Source organism: Petaurus breviceps, unplaced genomic scaffold, assembly GCF_028583685.1.
Source record: "Petaurus breviceps papuanus isolate PSGF00001 unplaced genomic scaffold, PetGlider_PUasm1.0 90763, whole genome shotgun sequence".
Lineage (NCBI taxonomy): Eukaryota > Metazoa > Chordata > Mammalia > Diprotodontia > Petauridae > Petaurus > Petaurus breviceps.
In genome coordinates this window covers 9,812,697-9,828,437 of record NW_027187340.1, presented here as the reverse complement: position 1 = coordinate 9,828,437, position 15,741 = coordinate 9,812,697, and the positions used below count along the sequence as shown (strand labels likewise).

General features: G+C 39.2%; 1 pseudogene; it reads right to left on the bottom strand.

Annotated features, from left to right (window-relative positions):
* Positions 1 to 2,113: 2,113 nt before the first annotated feature.
* Positions 2,114 to 15,741, bottom strand: part of LOC138146580 (proteasome subunit beta type-7 pseudogene) — an 88,891-nt pseudogene continuing 75,263 nt past the window's right edge.

The following is a 15,741-nucleotide window of genomic DNA, read 5'->3' as shown; positions in this document are numbered from 1 at the left end:
CTAGCACAGGTTTTTGGTCTGCTTTTCTAAAAAATAAAGCAACTCAAAAAGGGTTAACAATCTTACTTTAATCAAACAAATATATCACTTAGTTTAGGGCAAAATGTCTATGCCCTGAACTTTAAAGAAAAAACAAAGAGAAATTGCAAGCAGACAAGAAATACAGACAGAGAAAATAACACAATTCAACAGACCAACAGACAGAGCTTCTAACTGTCAGACCATTCCATACATACATAGTAACCAGAGAGAGAAGCACCAACATCTGGGTTTTCAAAGCTGGGGTGTTCAAAGGCTGCTCAGGGTCTCATCTGGCCAAATCATACAACTTTTCCCATAAGTGAGCCCCAAAGCAAAACATCACCTCAGAGGTATATATAGCCTTCTCTAGGGTCAGAGGATATCACAACCTTCATGACCCACTGCCTAATTACAAAGTAACAGGAGATGTGGGCCTTCCCGAAAAACAAACCTCCCCTAATCAAGCTTCTCTTGTTGGGCTCCAAGCAATGCCCATTAAGGGGAAGGGAAGATCTTCAAATACCCTTACTATTACACTACTTCACAGGATTGTTGTGAGGATCAAGTGAGATAAAATATGTAAAGTTCTTTGCAAACTTCAAAGTGCTATATAAATGCTGGCTATTATCATTAATGCCCAAAATCACATTGATAATATTTTTATGAGTAAAAAGTAATTTTCAATAATGGGAATATCTGATAAATATCTGTGTGGGACAGTAAAGACCTTTGCCCAAATTAAACTCAGAGGCTTCTTAAGGTAGAAAGTAGAAAAGAGTTTATTATGATCTCGCAAGAAAAAGCGTCTCCAATCTGACAAAGAGCCAGAAGGAAGAACCACCCTACAGAAGGCAAAGGCATGATTATAAAACCCTAATGTGGGAATTCCACACCCTCTCAACTGTCCTACCTTACCATTGATTGGTAAGGCAAGCTCACAATCTTCCTATAAATGCCAACCAATCAGCACAAAGCAATCTAAATTCATTACCATAATTATTACTAATGAAGCTCTAATTTTGTTAGATAACATTCATAATATATGAGGTCCACCACGCAAGTGCAGTAACAACCCCAGAATACTGAGCCCCCTTCAGTCCAACCGAGATGTATCCTTATCTGGGTCTGAGAGTCCCAAGGCCACTGTCTGCTTCCTGATCTGTCAAATCCACCTGCTGCTGTCAGCTCCTTTTATTCTACATTATTTCATTTTTAGTATTATCTAGGGGTTCTCTGGGAACTGGGAATCCAACTTCTTGCCAAGGCTACTGTCTAGTACTTTTTATCAGTAGTCTTGTTTCAGCAATTCTTACAGTGCTATAGAAACTTACCACTTTGCTACCTCTCACACTACCATTCCTTTTCCCAAACTAAAAACCCCTCAAATTTGGTCTCAATAGTTAATCCAATCAATTGTATTAATACTCAATAGCTCTTACATTACCTTGAAATACACAACGGCATATATATGCATATATATATATATATATATATATATATATATGAAACAATACTGAACTTTGTTACAAAGTATAAGGTAGTAATAACAATGTATATAGGATGTTCAGAATGGGGAAATTTTACTGCAAGTTATCCCTCACAAATCTAAGCTTTAACCACCTTAACTTTGGCAACCCATGGAAATTTAGTTCTCTTTTCCCTTTCTTTAAATTTTTTTAAATTATGGAAAAAATAAGCATTTTCATAATGTAGCACAATAAAAAAAAGATAATTGTACATTTTTTTAATGTTGGAGTTTTTATCCTCTCATTCTCTTATGAAAACATGACACATCACTGTAAGTCCCTTAAAGTTCACCCCTCATAATGACTCTCCACTTTATTTCTATTTTTGGAGTCAATGAGGGTAAATGATTTGCCCAGGGTCACACAGCTAGAAAATGTTGGAGAGCGGCTTTGAACACAGGTCCTTATAACTGGGATGAGTGCTCTCTCCACTGCCACACCCAACTGCTCCATTTTTTCCTTACATAATTACCATTTTTTTTATTAGTGATGAGTTTGTTTTATAAAAGGTGACCTAGAGGCAACCCCACACTTTCTAATTCAACAGAGTTGATAAGCAAGCCCTTTTAGGAAGTGCCCATTGTCGGTGCTGTTCCATCCAGCACTTCCATTTCCAGGGAAGTGATTCTCTCAGTAAGAATAGCAATAGTCCCTTTCTCACATTTGTACTTGCCAAACATGCTTCCTTTCTTGTTGGGAATATAAAATGGATGGAGGAAGTCCAATTGGTCTTGCTGATGACATAGAGATCTTTGTTGCTCCCAGATTCCAAGTCATTAAAGATTCCAGATGTTTAAATTACTCTTCAAATACAACTGTTGTTGCCAAAGAACTAGAACCCATGGTGATATAGGTCAATTTATCATTTGATCCATGAGGATAGATGCTGTACAGGTAAGATCCAGTAACATCTACTCCCCCTAAAACCAAGGTTGCACCAGTGTAAAGTTGATACCGAAAAAGCACCTGTTTAAACATTTGATTTGCAGTAAACAACTCTGGGTAGATGTACCATAGAAAGGGAATAGAACTTCATGTTACAAGAGATCAACTGACATATCATGTCAGTGACTGCCACAGTCTGAGCGCCACAGCAATAGATATCAGGAGATATGAAATGTATTTGTCTTTTATTCCTTCTTTCCTTCTAGGAAGAAGGCATAGGTCAATAGTTACCTAGGTGAAATTAGAAAATGGATGACAAAAGTGGCATTGGAAGATAGATGACATAATTGACAGTGACAGGTGACATAAGAAACAGTGGAAGATTTCAGAAAAACCTGGCAAAAACTGCATGAATTGTTGCTGAGTGAAATGAGCAGAACCAAAAGAACACAGTCCATAGTAATAGCAGCATTGTGTGGTGACCAACTTTAGATTGAGTTTTCCTCCGTAACACAATGATCTAAGACAATTCCAAAAGACTCATGATGGAACATGCTATCCACATCCAGAGAAAGAACTGTGGAGTGTGAATGCTAATTGAAGCATACTATTTTCTCTCTTTTTCATTTTTGCTTTTTATTTTTTCTTGTGGTTTTTCCTTTTTGTTTTGATCCTTCTTTCACAACATGACTAATGTGCCAATATGTTTAAGATGATTGTAAAAGTATAGCCTACCTCAGATTGCATGCTGTCTTGAGAATGGGGAGGCAAGGGATGAGGCAAGTTTAGAACTTAAAATCTTATAAAAGTGTACGTTTAAAACTGAAATAAATATTTTTTAAAAGAAAGGAAAGAGATAGTGAGAAGAAAGGAAGTGGAGGCACCAATTGTAGATGCCTTTCTTAAGGCCTTTAGCCCCCAAAATGGCAAGAGATAGAAGGCAATAGCTAGCAGGGATGAATGGATACCTGGTTGTATTTTTGCCTAAATTTATCATAAGCATTTTAAGGTGAGATAACTATCAATCAAAATTTTTTAATTAAATTTTATATTTATTTTTAGTTTACATCATTCATTTCTACAATATTTTGAGTTACAAACTTTCTACCCACCTTTACACTACCCACCACCCCAAAACAGTGATCCCACTGTATACCCCCTCCCCCAATCTGCTCTCTCCTATATCCTTCCACATCCCTCTTCTGACTTTCCATTAGGGCAAGATGGATCTCAATACCCCAGTGCCTGTATATCTTATTTCCAAGTTACATGTAATAAAATAAAAATAATAATATTAAAAAATACATTTGACTTAAAAACTTTAAATTCTAGATTCTTTTCCTTCCTCCCTCATCAACCACCCTTACTGGGAAGATAAGCAATTCAATATAGGTTGTACATGTGTAGCTATGCAAAACATTTCCATAGTGGATATATTGTGAAAGACTGACTATATTTCCCTCCATCCTATCCTGACCCCATTTGTTCTATTCTCTATTTTGACCCTCTACCATTTCAGAAGTGTGTGCTTCCAACTTCCCTCCCCCCCAACCTGACCTCCCCTCCATCATCCCCCCCTCTCATCCCCTTCCCCCCTACTCTCCTGTAGGGCAAGATACCATATTCCGTGAATATTTCATTCCCTTCCTAAGCCAAATTCAATGAGAGTAAGGTTGACCCATTCCCTTTTGCCTTCCTATTCTTCCCCTCCTTTGTAACAGTTTTCCCTTGCCTCTTCTATATGGGATAATTTAGCCCATTCTGTCTCTCTTCATCTCTTTTCATTATATTCCTCTCTCACCTCTAAATTTCACCTTTTAAGTATTATCCCTTCTTATTCAACTGGTCTTGTGTCCTCTGTCTATGTATACCTATACACATATACACACACTCACATATGTATTCATACACCCATATACCCTCCTATATAAACATATGTATGTATGTATACACACATTTATATTCCCTTCAACTATTTTTATACTGAGAAAAGTTTCATAAATTACAATTATCGTTTTTCCTTGTAGGAATGTAAATAGTTTGATAAGTTCCTTATGATTTCTTTTCCCTGTTTACCTTCTCATGCTTCTCTTGCTTCTTGTATCTGAATGTCAAATTTTCTATTCATCACTGTTTTTTTCATCAAGAATGCTTGAAAGTCCTCTATTCCATTGAATGAGCATATTTTCCCCTGAAACATGATACTCAGTTTTGCTGGGTAGGTGATTCTTGATTTTAATCCCAGCTCCTTTGACCTCTGGAATATCATATTACAAGCCCTGTGATCCCTCAATGTAGAAGCTTCCAGATCCTGTGTTTCCACAGTATTCAAATTGTTTCTTCCTGGCTGCTTATAATATTTTCTCCTTGGTCTGGGAACTCTGGAACTTGGTTATAATATTACTAGGAGTTTTCTTTTTGGGATCTTTTTCAGGAGGTCATCTGTGGATTCTTTCAACCTCTATTTTGCCCTTTGGGTCTAAAACATCAGGACAATTTTATTTGAGAATTTCTTGGAGGATGATTTCTAGGTTCTTTTTTTGATCATGGCTTTCAGGTACTCCAATAATTTTTAAATCATCTCCCCTGGATCTATTTTCCAGGTCAGTGGGTTTTTCAATGATGTATATCACATTGCCTTCTATTTTTTTTCATTTGTTTGGATCTATTTAATAGTATGTTGATTAAATTGTTGATTATATGTTGATTAAAGTCACTAGCTTCCATTTGCTCCAATCTAATCCTGAAGGAATGATTCTTTTCAGTGAGCTTTTGAGATTCTTTTTCATCAGACTAATTCAGCTTTATAAGGCATTCTTCTCCTCATTGGCTTTTTTGAGCCTCTTTTGCCATTTGAGTTATTCTAATTTTTAAGGTGTTATTTTCTTCATTCAGGTTGTTGACTCTCATTTTGTAATTTTCCTGCATCATTCTCATTTCTGTTCCCAATTTTCCCTCCAGTTCTCTTATTTGGTTTTCAAAATCCTTCTTAAGCTCCTCTATGGCTTATAGACAGCTTATTCTTTTCTTGGAAGCTTCTGGTGCAGGATTCTAACTTCCTCCTGTTGCATGCTTTGATACTTTTTGCTTCCAAAAATGTAGTCTAAAGTCAAATTACTCTGCTTGCTTTACTTCTTTGCTTGCTCATGTTGCCATTCAATTACTTGACTTTTGAGCTTTTTGCCACAGTAGAGTTCTGCTACCAGAGGGAGGAGGTTTGCCCCAATCACTGGAGTTAGGTTCTAAGCTGTTGGAGCTATTAGTTGGTTGCCTTCTCTTGAAGCCTCCCCATGCTCTGGCAAACTGTTCACACACCCCATGACCTCCACCCTAGACAGCAATCCATATCCAAGCTGGTTAAAACAAGAGTGATTACTCCTCAGACTGGTTGCTTGGTCTCCCTACAATCTGCAGGCCAGGAGCTCTGCCTCAGCCATGTCTTTCCCCAGGGACAGAGACCAACCACACTCCCGAATTCCCAGGTACCAAAGTCCACACTGCACTGACCTCTTACTTTGTCCTTAGCATCTATGGATAGATAATTCTGCAAACCATCACAGCTGCTGGTGATCTGAAGTCCCTCCAGCCAGGGGCTGGTTGTGGCCTCCCTGAGGCTAAAACTTCAGCTCATGATGGGCTTGGCTTGGCTCCCAAAATGCTGCACTGGATGCTTCCTGCTGGCCTGCTGGGCTGTCCTCAGCAGGAGGTTAGCTTTCTGTGTCATTTTGTGGGTTCTGTAGCTCAAAAGTTTGTTCAGAGTCACCTCTTACATGAATTGGAGGAGGTGGAAGTGGGAGCCCATGGAAGTCCTGTTTCTACTCCACCATCTTGACTCTGTCCCCCTCTGGTATCTGTTCTTGAAAGCTGATTGCTAAATTTACATTATTTACATTATTATTCAGAGTATTTACACTTTGGAAATTAGCAATCACTTCATGTGAGGAATGGCAACTAGATGGTGCAGTGGATAACATACTGGACCTGCAGTCAGGAAGATTCATCTTGGTGATTTCAAATATCACCTCAGCCACTTTTACTAGCTCTGTGACCATGAGCAAGTCACTTTACGCTATCTGCTTCAGTTTCTTCATGTGTAAAATGAACTGGAGAAGAAAATATGAAATCACTCCAATATCTTTGCCAAGAAAACCCAAAATTTGGTCACAGAGAGTCAGAGATTACATAAAAATGACTGAAAGTATCAGGACTTTATATATTGTTATGATGATTATCTAGACATAAGAAAATTATGGAGAAAATGTTAATTACATGGCATGAATACTTTTTTTCCTGGAGAGACAATTGTTAAACATTTAGAAGTACTACCAAGACATCCTCTCAACCACTGCACATCCCAAACCTTCTACTTGTTAACATTCTTTGTGAAATCCTGTCTCCAAAAATATTTGGTACCTGTTGGTCAGTCTGATCCATGGGCTTCTCAGAACTTCACTAGGTTCTTTCTTGGATGATAACTGAAGAGACTCTCACCAAAGTCCAGTCAGAGCTAGGGTTCCATTTGTATAGTCTTGGAGAATGCAAGGCTGCCTTCATACTATAGTAAGATATTGGAGGACTCCAATGCAGGAATACTGAGAATATTAAAATATCCCTCACCCCAGCATGATCTTATTTTTCTCTAACTTTTCAACATGTCTCCCACAGATAGAGTACCCCTTAAAGCAAAATGATTTTATCATTCCCATTTTAGCAATGATAGAATAGAGGCTCAGAAAGGTGAGAATTATCCAAGTTCCTATGAGCAGTTTACAACAGAGCTGGGACCAGAATATGGTGTTGTTGTTGTTGTTTTTTTTTAACTTTTTATTTATTTATTTATTTTTCAACATTCATTTCCACAAGATTTTGAGTTATAAATTTTCTCCCCATCTTTCCCCTAACCCCACCTCAAGATAGCAAGACTACTGAATAATCCTTCCCCCAGTCTCTTCTCTCTTATATCCTACCCCACCCCTCCTAATTTTCTAGTAGGAAAAAATGGATTTCTATACCCCAATGCCTGTATGTCTCATTTCCCAGTTGCATGGAAAAACACAAATTTTTTAAAATTTGTTTTTAAAACTTTGATTTACAGATTATTTCTATTCTTCCCTCCTCACCCACCCCCACTGGGAAGAAAAGCAATTCAATATAGGTTGTACATGTGTAGTTACGCAAAATGTTTCCATAGTAGTTATATTGTGAAAGACTAACTATATTATCCTCCATCTTATCCTGCCCCCCCACTTATTTTATTTTCTCCTTTGACCTTGTCCCTTTTCAAAAGTGTTTGCTTCTAACTACCCTCTCCCCCAATCTGCCCTCCCTTCTATCATATCCCCTGTTATTCCCTTCCCCCATGCTTTCCAGCAGGGTAAGATACCCAATTGAGTGTGTGTGTTATTTCCTCCTTAAGCCAAGTTCAATGAGAGTATGGTTGACACATTCCCTTTCACCTTCCTGCTCTTCCCCTCCATTATGGCCATTTTTTCTTGCCTCTTTCATATGAGTTAATTTACCCTAATCTATCTTTCTCTTTGTCATTCTCCCATTATATTCCTCTCTCATCTCTTAATTTAATTTTTTAGATATCATCCCTTCCTATTCAACTGATTTGTGGCCTCTGTGTATGTATACATATACACACATGCACACATGTATTTATATACACATACACCCTCCTATACATACACATATGTATGTATACATAAATAAAAATATATATTCTCTTCAACTATCCCCATAATTGAGAAAAGGCTTATGAGTTACAATTATCGTTTTTCCATGTAGAAATGTAAATAGTTCAACTTTAGTAAGTTCCATATTCTTTCTTTTTCCTGTTTATCTTCTTATGCTTCTCTTGCTTCTTGTATTTGAAAGTCAAATTTTCTGTTTAGCTCTGTTTTTCTCATCAAGAATATTTGAAAGGTGGGTTGTAGCCAAGATGCCAGTGTAGAAGCAAGACCTCTGAGCGACACTGGATTCCACCTTCCCCAATCCATGTAAAAGGGGGATTCTAAACAAACTTTGGAGGTGCAGAACCCATAAAATGACACAGAGAAGTTAACCTCCCACTGAGGACAGCCCAGCAGGCCAGCAGGAATAGGCCAGCACAGTGCTCTGGGAACCGAACCCAGCCCTATGCAGATGCTTTAGCCCCAGGGAGGGCCTGACCAGCCGCCAGGTGAAGCAGCAGCTGTGGCCATTTCGAGATTTATCAACACATAGATGTGAAGGACATAGTGAGAGGTCAGTGCAGTCTGAACTTTGGGACCCAGTAAGTGGCAGTGTGTAGCTTTTGCCCCCAGAGCCAGAAGCTGTTGAGACTCTGGCACAGCCAGCCAGTGCCACCTGGCAGCTTCAGATCCTGGCCTGCAGAGTGTAGGGGGACCAAGCACCACTCTGAGGGGTAATCACTCTTGCTTTAACCTGCTTGGATCTGGATTACAGTCTAGGGTAGAGCTCCTGGGGTGTGTGTCCAGCTTGCCAGAGCATGTGGATACCTCAGAGAGGGCACCCATCTAATACCTCCAGCAGCTGAGAAAACCCCAGCGTTTGGGACAAAAGCTCCCCTGTCTGGTGGCAGAGTCCTACTGTGGCAAAAAGCTCATGGGTCAAGTGACTGAGGGGTGACTTGACCAGGCAAAGCAAACAAAGCAGACAGAAGATTCCAACATTAGACTCCTATTTTTGGGACAAAAAGGAGCAAAGCATGGAACAGGAGGAAGACAGTGAAGTCAGAACTCCTGCACTAAAATCTTCAAAGGAAAATATGAGCTGGTTACAGGCCTTAGAGGACATTAAGAAGCAGATAAGAGAAGTGGAGGAAAAAATGGGAAGAGAAATTAGGACAATGCAAGAAAATTACAAAACAAGAGTCAACAGCCTTACTGAGGAAAATCATACCTTAAAAAACAGACTAACTCAAATGGAAAAAAGAGGCTCAAAAGGGCAATGAAGAGAAGAATGCCTTAAAAAGCCTAATTTGACAGATGGAAAAAGAATCTCGAAAGCTCACTGAGGAGAATCATTGCTTCAGAATTAGATTGGAGCAAATGGAAGCTAATGACTTGTAAGGGTTATGGGATTTAAAGATCTCCCATGCCCCATGGACGTGCTGACATAGCAGAGCAAGAGAAAGTGAAAAGCCGAGCTAACGGTCCTGCGGTTGGCAGTTGGTGGCAGTTGCCTTTTTTTTTTTTTGAGTTGGGACTCCTGCTGAGGACTGCCAGGGGCCGGAGCTGCTGGGAGCACACTTCCAGGACGCTGGGTGGTTGCTGTGAGTGGGGAGAGGAGGACCTTTGCCTGAGGTAGCCTGTTCTGTTTTAAAGGCTTGAAAATGTGGGTGCTTTCTACTTTATCTACCTGTGCCAATGTCATAACTACTCTGATGGCTTTCACTTTCTGGTTTTGGGACTCAGTCTTTTGGTATCTTAATAAATTTTCTAGTTTATTTCCCCAAATGGCAAACCTGACGTATTTTGTGATGGATAATTATATCAGCATATTTGTAATCTCTATAGGCATTGTGAATATGGCATTGCTGATACATGACTTTATGAGAAATCAAGATGCTGTTAAACAGATCCAAACAAATGAAAGAATAGAAGGCAATGTGAAATATCTCATGGGAAAAACCACTGACATGGAAAATAGATCCAGGAGAGATAATTTAAAAATTATTGGACTACCTGAAAGCCATGATCAAAGTAAGAATCTAGAAAACATCCTCCAGGAAGTTCTCAAAGAAAACTGCCCCCATATTTTAGAATGAGAGGGCAAAATAGAGGTTGAAAGAATCCACCAATCACCTCCTAAAAAAGATCCTAAAAAGAAAACTCCTAGGAATATTATAGCCAGGTTCTGGAATTCCCAGATTAAGGAGAGAATATTACAAGTATCCAGAAAGAAACAATTTCAATATTGTGGAAACACAATCAGGATAACCCAAGATCTGGCAACTTCTACACTGAGGGATCACAGGGCTTGGAATATTATATTCTGGAGGTCAAAGGAGCTGGTATTAAAACCAGGAGTCACCTACCCAGCAAAACTGAGAATCATGTTTCAGGGGAAAATATGGTCATTTAGTGGAATAGAGGACTTTCAAGCATTCTTGCTGAAAAAACCAGAGTTGAATAAAAAATTTGACATTCAGATACAAGAAGCAAGAGAAGCATGAGAATGTAAACAGGGGAAAGAAATCATAAAGAACTTATCAGAGCTGAACTATTAACATTCCTACATTGAAAAACCATAATTGTAACTTATGAAACTTTTCTCAGTAGTTGAAGGAAATGGAAATATATATATGAGGGTATATTGGCATAAGAATACATATGTGAATGTGTGTATATATGTTTACAGATATACATAGATAGAGGGCACAGGGCCAATTTAATAGGAAGGGATGATAGTTAAAAGGTGAAATTAAGAGGTGAGAGAGTAGTACAATGAGAGGAGATGGCAAGAGACAGAATGGGGGTAAACTATCTCATATAGAAGAGGCAAGGGAAAATGGTTACAATGGAGGGGAAAAATAGGAAGGCAAAGGGGAACAGGTCAACCTTATTCCCATTGAATTTGCCTTGAGGAGGGAATGAAACACACACTAAATAGGGTATCTCACCATCCAGGTTTAAGGATTATGGGTTTAAAGATCTTCCATGCACCATTGGACTTGCTGACGTAGCAGGAAGTGGCGGAGCAAGAGGAAGTGGAAGCCATGCTAGAGTTCTGCAGTGGCTAGCAGTGGTGGCGATGGTGGCGGAGCCAGCAACAGCAGAGGCAGTAGCAGTGGAAGCGCGAACCCCTTTTTGAGTCAGCCAGAATTTCTGCTAAGGACTCCTGCTCAGGACTGCCAGGGGCTGAAGCTGCTGGGAGCACGCTTCCTGGATGCTGGGTGGTTGCTGTGAGTGGGGAGAGGAGGACCTTTGCCTGAGGTAGCCTGTTCTGTTTTAAAGGCTTGAGAATGTGGGTGCTTTCTACTTTATCTACCTGTACCAATTTCATAACTACTCTGATGGCTTTGACTTTCTGGCTTTGGGACTCAGTCTTTTGGTATTTTAATAAATGTTCTAGCTTATTTCCCCATATAGAAAGACTGATATATTTGTGATTGATAATTACATCAGCATATCTGTAATTTCCGTAGGCATTGTGAATATTGCATTGCTGATACATTAGTAGAGTCGGGGGGGTAAGAGGATGAGAGGGGGGATGATGGAAGGGAAGGCAGGCTGGGGGGGAGGGAAGTTGGAAGCACCCATTTTTGATAAAGGACAGGATGAAAGCAGAGAATAGAACAAGTGGGAAGTAGTACAGGAGGAAGGGAAATATAGTCAGTCTTTTACAATACATATACCATGTTATTGTTTTGCATTAGCCATACATGTACAACCTATACTGAACTGCTTATCTTCCCAGTAAGGGTAGGTGACAAGGGAGGAAGGGAATGAATCTGGAATTCAAAGTTTTAAAATCAAATATATATATATATATATATATATATATATATATATATATATATATACTATTATTAATACCATTTTACAGGTAATTGGGAAATAAGATATACAGGCACTGGAGCATAGAGATCCACTGGAAAAGTCTAAAGGGGTAAAAGTGGTATGGGAGAAAATATGGGAGAGAGCAGATTGGAGGAGGGGATATCCTGTGGGACTCTTATTTTGAGGCAGTGGGTAGGGGTAAAACGGGGAGAAAATTTGTAACTCAAAATCTGGTGGAAATAAGTGATGTAAATCAGAAGTTAATAAAGCATTTGAAAAAAAAGAATATTTGAAGTCCTCTATTTTATTGAATTACCATATTATCCCCTGAAGTATTACACTCAGTTTTGTTGGGTAGGTAATTCTTGGTTTTAGTCCTAGCTCCTTTGAACTCTGGAATATCATATTCCAAGCCCTTTTATCCCTTAATGTAGAAGCTGCTAGATCTTGTGTTATCCTGATAATGTTTCCACAGTACTCAAATTGTTTCTTCCTGACAGCTAGTACTATTTTCTCTTTGACCTGGGAACTCTGGAATTTGGCTATGACATTCCTAGGACTTTCCTATTTGGGATCTTTTTTAAAAAGCTATTGGTGAATTCTTTCAGTTTCTATTTTCCCTCAGATTCTAGAATATCAGGGCAATTTTGCTTCATAATTTCTTGGAGGATGCTTTCTAGGCTCTTTTTTTGATCTTGACTTTCACAAAAATACAATAATGTTGACATTATCTCTCCTGGATCTATTTTCCAGGTCAGTGGTTTTTCAAATCATCTATTTCACGTTGCCTTCTATTTTTCATTTGTTTGGTTCTGTTTTATAGTATCTTGATTTCTCATAAAGTCATTGGTTTCCATTTGCTCCAATGTAATTTTGAAGGAATTATTCTCTTCAGTGAGTTTTTGAAATTCCTTTTCCATCTGACAAATTAAGATTTTTAAGTCATTCTTCTTCTCATTGGCTTTTTGGGCCTCTGTTGCCATTTGAGTTAGTCTATTTTTAAGGTGTTATTTTCTTCATTATTGCTTTGGGTCTCCTTTATCATGCTGTTGACTAATTTTTAATGATTTTCTTGCACCATTCTCATTCTCTTCCCAACTTTTCCGCTACTTCTTTTACTTGATTTTCAAAATTCTTCTTGAGCTCCTCCATGGCCTGTAATCAGTTCCTATTTTTCTTGGAAGCTTTTGATGCAGGAGTTTTTACTTTGTTGTCTTCTTCTGGATCCATCTTTTGATCCTTCTTGTCTCCAGAAAAGGATTCTGTGGTCTGGTTGTGCTTCCTCTTCTTGCTCATCTTGCCATCCATTGACTTATGAAGTCTTTGCCATGGTAGAACTCTGCTTCCAGAGTGGACAGAGCTGTGTCCCAAATTGCTGAGGTTTTCACAGTTGTCAAAGCTATGCTCTCTCTACAGCCACCCCAAGCTCTGCTACATTGGCCTCACACCCCAGGACCACCACCCAAGACTGACCCAGGTCTAAGCAGGTCAAAGCAAGAGCAATTACCTTCTGAATGGTTGCTTGGTCCCCCTATGAGCTGCAGGCCAAGAGCTCCAGAGGAAGCCACATGGAAGCAGCTGCAGCTGCTGTGACTCCACTACCTCTTGCCCCAGGGGCAGAGGGCAGACTGTGCTCTCCTGTCTCCCATTTCTAACAGAGTTCCCTATTGACCAGTTACTTTCTCTTTGGCATTTATAAGTGGAGAAGTCTGGAAACCACCACATCTGCTGGTGTTTCACTCCCCTGAAGTCTGCTCTGGCTGGTCTGTGCCTCTGCTCAGGGCCACCATGAGTCTGTGCCCCTGCAGCTCATGAGGGACTGCTCAGCCCCCAGCCTGGTGCAATAGACTCTTCCTGGAGGCCTGCCAGGCTACTTTCAGTGGGATATTTGCTCTCTCTGTCACTTTATGTGTTATGTAGCTCTAAAATTTGTTTAGAGCCATATTTTACAAGTCTTGGAGGTGGTTAGTGTGGGAGATTAAGCAAGTTCCTGTTTTTACTCCACCATCTTCACTCCCCCTTTATTTTGAGAGTAAACACCTACAACCTCTAATGGGGCCATCTGTACAATACTTCCTGAAAAAATGTAGATCCAGCCTAACCTTGATGGATAGCTGTGTGACTGAGTAGATAGAGCACTAGGTCTGGAATCCGGAAGAACTGAGTAAAATCTTGTCTCAGACACTTAATAGCTGTGTGACCCTGGGCATGTCACTAACCCCCTTTGGCCACACTTTGCTCATCTCTAAATTGAGCTGGAGAAGGAAATGGAAAACCACTCTGGTATCTTTGGCAACTTTTGTGGGGTTTAGAATTGAAAGGATTTTTTGAAATTATCTAGTCCAATCTGCTCATTTTCTGGATGAGGAAACTGACATATAGAGAAAAAAAATAATTTATGCAGGGTAGTTGTAATGGTAATGAAATTTGAAGATCCCTTTGTATTGCCAAATTAACAGGTACTTAGCACCTAGTTTCAAATTAATTGTATCAATGCTCTGTTAAGAAACAGAAGGTATGAACCCCTGTTGCTAACATAACAGGAAGGGGCTGAACAGGGAGGAGCTAATACTGTATATAAGGAAAAGCCCCAGCTGGGAGAGTTAGAACTTCTTGGGGTAAGCATCATGGAGGAAGAGCAGCTGCTGCCAGAGCAAGAGAGAATTCCTCTCAGCAAGCATCTGGAAGCTGGGCTAATATGAGTGTTCATGGTTTTTTTTTATCATTTGGTCCTTCCTTTAGTTTTTGGTTGTTTTTTTTTTAAGTTCCTTCAGTTCAAAAGTTCCTACTGCTTTCTGACCTCCTTGTTCTCCATGGCAAAGGCTAAGTCCATAATGGTGCTTTATGTCTGACTTCCATTAGAATGTGGGTTTCCTGAAAGCAGGGACCCTGTTTTAGCTTTTGATTTTTCATTAGTACAGAACAGGAAACATAGTAAGTGCTTAATGAATTGTTTCAACAGGTCCCCAGTGTCAGAGAATGTAAAATAATCCTATTAGCCTGGAACTCAGGGTTCCAGAAAAAGCACTGAATGGAATCTGAAGACTTACATTTGAATCTGGACTCTGTCAGTTATTAGACACATACACTTTGGCAATTTATGAAAACTCTCTGTGCCTCAGTCTCCTCATCTGTAAAATTGGGGAAATGACATTTGTACTATCTACCAAATAGTACTACTATAACAAAAAAAAAATGCTTTTCAACTTATAAGCATTATAGAAATCTCAAATATGGGTTATTTATTGCTATCCTGCCTAAAGTTACATTCTTTTTTTTTGGCTTTTTTTGGGAGGGCAATTGGGGTTAAGAGACTTTCCCAAGATCACACAGCTAATTTTTGTGTTAAGTGTCTGAAGCTGGATTTGAACTCAGGTCCTCCTGACTCCAGGGCCGGTGCTCTACTCACTGCACCATCTATCCACCCCATCAACTTATATTCTAATCTTATTTTTAACAATAGCAAATCTAAATGCTCTGCTCTCTAAGGATTGCTCACTGTTTCCAGCATAAATTATTACGCTCATTTATGACTTGAAGCCTTTGTTTATACTATTCTTCACTCTCTTAGTGTGTTCCCCAGAGTGTCCTTCCCTTCTCCCATCTACTGATTCAGACCCTTTCTATTTATCTATCATCTATCTATTCATCTATCCATCTATCTATCTACCCATCTATGTATCTATGTATGTATGTATGTATCTATCTATCTATCTATCTATCTATCTATCTATCTATCATCTATCTATCATGTATGTATCTACCTATCTATCTATCTATCTATCTATCTATCTATCTAT